At 47.1% G+C, this 7198-nt stretch overlaps 1 long non-coding RNA gene across 1 annotated transcript; it reads right to left on the reverse strand.

The window, feature by feature from the left end:
* Positions 1-1374: 1374 nt before the first annotated feature.
* On the reverse strand, positions 1375-3828 carry LOC138993059 (uncharacterized). Its single transcript, XR_011468223.1, has 3 exons — positions 3729-3828; positions 2862-3046; positions 1375-2632 (listed from the first exon to the last, which is right to left on the reverse strand). It is a non-coding gene; the product is annotated as an uncharacterized lncRNA (long non-coding RNA).
* Positions 3829-7198: the final 3370 nt, after the last annotated feature.

The raw sequence follows: 7198 nt of genomic DNA on the forward strand, positions 1-7198 counted from the left end.
GAAATCCCGGTATGTGCCCTGACCAGAACCAAACCATGACCTTCTGGTTCAAGGTTGTTGCTCAACCACTGAGCCATGCTGGCTGGGCTTGTTCCCTTTCTTGGTCTCAACAGGATAAGAACAATCTCTGCTGAGCAAAAATATTATTTAGGTGTTTGTTAACTTAAAGTGCCACCTTCACTTCTTCCGGAGATATTTAAATTTTAAGGAGCAATTTTAGAACATTTAATACTTTAGGATTCAAAAGATTGAGACTCTAGGGGTGGACTGGCAGAGGAGAGGGTGACGTACTCAGGCAGGCGTCACCCCCTCAGCTGACTTCAACCTGATCTTTTCATTCCAAATCCCATCCTCTTTCCACTACACTTGTGCTAGTCATTACCATCGGCATATCTCTACTGGACCAGCAGTTTATTTTTAATGCCCAATTGGCTTGAAATCACTGCTACAACCAACAACTGCAGCAAATGGCAATCTTAAATATGTTCCTTTCAAGTGGTCACCTATTTAGGTTTGATAACACTGAAATAAGGCTGAAATGTATTTCACTGTAGATATACTCTTAAGTTAGTTGTTTTAAAAATGTGTCACTATAAACTTAAAAAAAAATTGTTGTTGCTGTTAATCCTCACCTGAGGATATATTTTCCCCTTGTTTTTAGAGAGAGTGGAAGGTAGGAAGGGAGGAAAAGAGGGGGAGAGAAACATTGATGTGAGAGAGACACATTAATTGGTTGCCTTCTGCACACACCCCAACCAGGCCAGGGATTGAACTTGCAACCCACTTACATGCATACATGCCCTGACGGGGAATAGAACCCAAGACCCTGCGTTGCATGGGCTGGTGTTCTAACCACTGAGTCACACCAGCCAGGGCAACATTTTTAAATTTTTTTCACCACTCCATAAAGTTTAAATACAACTTTTAAAAATGTATTTGAGAAACAGACAGACATCGATTTGTTGTTCTACTTATTTATGCATTCATTGGTTGACTCCTGTATGTGCCCTAAATGGGGATCAAACCCACAACCTTGGTGTATATGATGCTCTAACCAACTGAGCTACCTAGCCAGGGCAAGATTTTTAAAAACTGAAAAAAGTTTGCTAAAATGGAAATGTATTTACAGGACTTTTGCCAAATTAGTGTCTAAAATGTTTTCTAAACTCTAAATTATTATCCAGCATTTACTTTTCCCTTATAATATGTTTATAATAATCATTTGGTGTGTCCTATAGACAGATATGATACATATTACGGAAATACTTTTCTATAGAAACAGTAAATAATTATAATGCATATTTTTATGACTTAAATACTTTAAATACATTACTTGTTTTTACTCATATATAATCCCATATATGTTTTGCTTATTATACTAAAGAAACAAACTTTCCCTCTCTTCTCTTAAATTTTTTTTTATTTCTTACTAAATTCTACTTTCTTCCACTAAAACGTAACAAAGTCAACAGAACAGTTGTACAGTAATGAGAAAACCAACAAGGATCTCCTTCAGAGTAGGGCTGAAGGGAAACAATTTGTAGTAGTTAAGATTTATTCCCTTATCCTACCCTCTAAATATTACATCTCTTAACAAAGAATTCTTGTTTAACTTTATTGCAAAGTGTGTAGCAGGGCGGTGTTTAGACATAGTACAGATCTAAATGCACATACGTTAGTAGTGCTAGCTGTGAGTGAACCCAAAGAAAATGAGAAATTCAATTTGTGACACTGACATCTCCTGTAAACAAAAGAAAAATATCAAGAGTGTCTGGATTTTTTTTTTTAAGTCAGTATCAGACTGCTCTTAACATCAATAATTGCTATCCTAAAAGTTACTAATAAAGAAGGAACCAGAACTCTGAGCTTAATAGTCTTTCCTTCCACTCCTTCCCTCGATCATAATGAGGGCATTAGTTTCAGCTCAGTTTTGAAGTTTCAGAGTCTTGAGTTTAAAAGGAACATTTCTGCCCACTTGCATTGAACAGCCAGGCACTGTTCCAGAATTTCACTTCACAATCCACACACACTATTTTTGCTATTAGACATTTATAGTAATTGTGACAAACACAGCATTGGTTTAAGTAAAATTAATTAATTGTGTGTGTGTGTGTGTGTGTAAATACGTTATTCTTATAGAATAGCTAAGAGAGGAGGAATTCAACACTGAAAAATACAGCGATATAAAATGAATCTATTAGTAGATACCTAGGGGCCACTAGTTATTTTTGCTTTCCTGTGCCCACGGGGTATATGCTAAAAGGGTAACTGGTCTTCGACCAGTATTGCCAGGACCATCCTGGGAACTGGGAACAATGGCGAGCAGGATGCACCCCTTGCTCGAAGGCTGGGGTGTAACTAACACTCGCGCAGGATGGGAGGCGACCACGTGTAAGGCTTTGGGTGCCCTGTAGAGGGAGGGATGCAATGGCGCCCCTAATCCTCACTTTGGGTAAATAAATAGACGAGGGAAGGGGAGACCGCCACTTCCAAGGAAAGTAGGAGACAGACAGGGGAGTGTGGCGGCGCCGGGAAGATCGGGTACGTTTAGAGCGACGAAAGAAAGCATTTCAGGTGAATGTGGAACTTGCTCGAGGAGGGGTTCGAGGACTGGCCGGCGGTGGAGAGCCCGCTGGTGAGGAGACGTAAATGAAAACGAGATTAGGAGGGCCTTATGCAGCAAACTTAAGGAGATAGGGTTTTACCCGGAGGCCACAGAGATCCCCTAAAAGATTTAAACGAGAGAAACATCATCTGACTCACTTTAAAACAATCTGATTGAAAGATCGAGCTTTGGTAGGGAGGAAGGGGCGGGAGGCGGGGGAGGGGCGAGGAGCAAAGCCCCGACGCGGAGAGGTTACCTGGGTGATGCAGCTGGTACCTGCAGCCGTCCAGGGGGCGACGCTGGTGGCCTGCACGCGAGGAGGGGCCGAGCGCGGCAGGGGCGACCACCGGCGACAGGTTGCACGGAGGAGGACGGATCCGGGGCTTAGTGACTGGAGGATGAAGTGGGGGGGCCCGTGGCCAAGTTGTCGTGATGCCGTTGCTAAAACGGGAAACACGGAAAGTTTGGAGGGAAGGTGTGCAGCTCCGCTGAGTACACACACATCGAGGACGAGCTTTCGGTGGCACCCAAGTCACTCGTAAATACGCCCGGACTGCAAGGGCGGCGTGGTCTGCGAGCAGGATGAGCTCTGCGAGGGGCCCAGCCGGTCCGGGGTGCACAGGGCAGGTGGCCGGGACAGCTCCCCAGGGGGCCCACCCCGGGGCGGGACAGTGCTGGTGTGCCACTTTTCTCCAAATACACACCAAATCACCAACTCATCACGCAGCATGCTGCGAGGCAGACTCGGGGTTCACTGCTCTCATGTTGCAGGTGGAAAAATGGGACCTTGGGGTAAGGGCTTGTTCCTGGAGGTGAACCGTGACGTCCAGGCGGCCAGCACCACCCCTCCACTCTGCACATGAACGCAATGCACCCGATGGCTGACGTCTACTCCTCTCACATGTTAGGTAGAGGAGGAGGTCACAGAAACAGGTTTTCTTTTTCAACGTCTGTGTTCCTTTTTCCCAAACCCCATGGAAAAAAAAATTATGTGGTCAACTTTCAATTTTAATAAATATCACTAGAAAGTAAACATATACAACCACTTCCCTTAAAAACACCACCAACAGAAAACTCGGGCAGAGGTGCATTTTAGAATATATCTCTACCCGTAAGTACACACGTTCTTCACGTTCTCTGTGCGGCACAAACAGTTCTTGACAGATTCTGGCCTGAAGCTCGTTCGCTCGGCGCGTTCATCACCGGTTTCCCGACCTCCCGGAGGCGCCTACTCGGCCCCCCGGCACCGCCCCTCCCGCGCCCCCCTCCGGCCGCACCACCTGCTCCCGGCACCTCCCCGTTCTCCCGCTGGCCCGCCCGCCCGCCCGTCCGCGCCGGTTCTCACGGCCGCGCCCGCCCCTTGCACTTGGCGGAGCTGCGGAGTCGTAGCCCGCCCGCTGCGCGCCAGCTCCCCGGCCCCGGGGCGCTCCGGCTCTTGCTCGCCGCGTCCCCGCGCGGCGCCCCCCACGAAGTTTTCCCTCCCGCACGGTCCCCCGCGAGGGCTTGGGAGGCGGGCCCTGGCCGGCCGGCGCTGATTGGCTGCCTCCTGGGCGCCCCGCCCCCTGTGCACGCGCAGGAGGCGGGGCGTCCCGGGACCGGCTCGGGCGCGCGCGGCGCGGCTCCGAGGACGGAGCGTCCGTGACCCGCGTGCCGGCCCCGGTGTCCCTGCCCGGGCGTTCGCGAGGTGGGGGCGAGCGGGCGGCGGCGGCGGGGCGCAGCGGGGTGGAGGCTGGCGGGGCGCTGAAAGCCTCTCTGGCCCGGGCGGCACTCCGCAGCCACGGCCACCCGGGCGCCCCGCGGGGACTGGGAGCCACCCGAGGGGCCGTCGCCGTCGCCAGCCCGGTAGCCCGGATGTCTCTGCCCTCCGCGGCGGGGCTGCCGACGCGCTCTCAGGCCCCGCGAGGAGGCTCGTCTTAAAGGGACAGCGCCGCGTGCAGCCGGAGGGGCGGTGCGTCCTGCCCTTGTGCGCGACCCCGGCCCCCCGGGGCCGCCGCGCGCCGCCGCCGCTACCCCCTCCTCCCGGTGGGCGCCGTGGGAGCGGCGCGCCCGGCCGGGGGTGGCCGCAGATGGCTGCCCGGAGGCCAGGTTTTCCTGCGGCCGAGCCGTGGCCGGTGGCGCCGTGCGGGGCCGGGAGGCGCCGGCCTGTGATTGGCCGAGGCCACGGTGAATGCAGGACATTGTCTGTCGCGGCCGTCTCTGTCCTCGCCCGCCGCCCGCCACAGTCAACATGGGTGCAGAGCCCGGCGTCCCCGCGGTGGGGAACAGCGTGGTGGGAAAGCGGAACGTTTACGAGACGACAGATTTAAGAATGGCGCAGAGGTGCCGTTTCAAAACACAGACTCATTACCAACAAGGGAATAAAACCACGGTGCTTGGCATAAAGATCTCCTTCCTTGAAGATTCTATGTATTGCTGTAGTTGAAAAAGGCCAACTGTCACGGCGTAGTTTTGTCTTCAAGATCTCTTTCATTGGGATCTATGATAATTCATCTGAATATTCTTTAAGAATTTTAAGCAAATTATATGTATATAAATTATATATATTTATATATGTAAGTATATGAAATAGCCTTGTTCTGGACAGTACAGCCTGTTTGGGTCTTAGTTTCCACATGTGTAAAAAGTCGACCCTGGACTGGTAGCTTTCCACGTTTGCTCAGTTTGTTAAAATAACTCGGATTCTGATCCTCGACTTAGAATCCTGATATTTCCTCTGTAAGGGATCCCATCTCAAGACCTGGGAGTAGACGAGACCTTTTAAGAGCCCTAGAGGACATCGTAGTTCTCAGCTTGTCTTTGAAAATATGTGGGAGTTACTTAAGCAGGGCTGTAATCTTTCCGGGTGTAATTTTGGAGTAAAGGAAAATGAGAGCAGTAAAGAAATGTATGGAGATCAATCAGTTATTACTCCACGGTTTTCTTTCATCTTAAATAAGTTTTCCAGGTAATGAAATAGTATAATAAACTATAACCAACTTTCCTATTTTGTTCCTAGTATCAAAGGAATAGAAAATGGCAAAAGAGAGAAGACACGCATGAAATAAAAGATGCACACACAAAAATCGAAAATGTTTGGAGAGTTTTGAGTAAAATTAAGTCGGTATTTGCCTTTTAAAAAAATTGAAGGGGGAAAATTATTGTAGAATGAAGAGCAGGCTTGTGTTGATATAGGTAATATTTTGTAGCTTCAGTTACATGCCCTCTTCAACATTAAAAAAAGTCAGTAATTTCATTTAACTGAGCAATCAACAAGAATTAGAGACTTGGAAATGACAAACAAATGAAAGAAGGAAAGCATCCAGAAAAGAAGATCAGTTTAATGGACATGATTTATTGTGGGAGACATGACCTCATTCCTCATTAGAGGGATGGAGGGATTTCCACTAGACCAGATTTGATGTTAAATAAATTTATTATACAGATGATACTAATTTGATTTGTCCCTCTCTTTTTTTGGTATTATAAAGCGAAGAGAAACAAGGAAATTTTAAAAATATTGTAGCAGCTTTCTCAGATGACAACTGTTCCCAGGCTCCTCACACTCACCCATCATAAATCAGCGTAAAGAATAGCTCTCTCCAGAAGTGAAACAGGTAGCTGTGTGGATGTCTGCAGTGAATTCAGTTTTGATTATTTAAAATGTTAGCATTTAAATTGTTGATTTTTATAATTAAACAAATTTCACTTAAAAGTGATTGAATAAATAATTAAAATGTAAAGATGAAGCTGAAATTCAGATGTTTGTAATAAACACAAGCAGCAGGTAAGATGATACAGCCTATAAGGTCCGAAAGGTCTCGCCAAATAAGTTTGAGACTCCCAGCAAGTCCTTTCCTTAGGAATCTTGCTTTGGTATTCGATATGTAATCATAGATTGATCTATATAGAGTGATAACATTTGTGGAACTTGGGATGTGCCAAACACCATTCTCAGTTATTAGTCGATGTGAAGAGCAGGGTTTTCTTTCATCTTAAAGAAGTTTTCTAGGTGATGAAATAGTATAATAAAGAATAACCGACTTTCTTCTTGGATCCTCACAAAAATCCTAGGGGGCAGGTACAATTATCCCCCTTTTATTTATTTATTTTTTTAAAATATATTTTATTGATTTCTTACAGAGAGGAAAGGAGAGGGATAGAGAGTTAGAAACATCAATCAGCTGCCTCCTGCACACCCCCTACTGGGGATGTGCCTGCAACCAAGGTACATGCCCTTGACCGGAATCGAATCTGGGACCCTTGAGTCCACAGGCCAATGCTCTATCCACTGAGCCAAACCTGTTAGGGCTAATTATCCCCATTTTAGAAGCATGGAAACTGAAGCTCTAGAAGTTAGGTAGCTTGCCCAAGGTCTGACAGTTGGTGGGTATAGAGCCAGAAATGGGGCCTAAAATCCTTTTTGACTCAACTCAAAACCGTGTGGCCATGTGTTCTCAACCACTCACTAAACAAACTTACTTATTTTTATGGTTATGATGATTAACCCATTTTTGGCCAGATCTTTTTGACAGTTATGCATTTGAATATTTTTGCTATAGCCCTTTCATTCATGTATGTCGGGTGACCATGTGGATGCAAGATTGCCATCTGTGT

The sequence above is a fragment of the Myotis yumanensis genome, unplaced genomic scaffold (genome assembly GCF_028538775.1).
Source record: "Myotis yumanensis isolate MYYU_CA2020_CCGP unplaced genomic scaffold, mMyoYum1.0.hap1 SCAF_15, whole genome shotgun sequence".
Taxonomy (NCBI): domain Eukaryota; kingdom Metazoa; phylum Chordata; class Mammalia; order Chiroptera; family Vespertilionidae; genus Myotis; species Myotis yumanensis.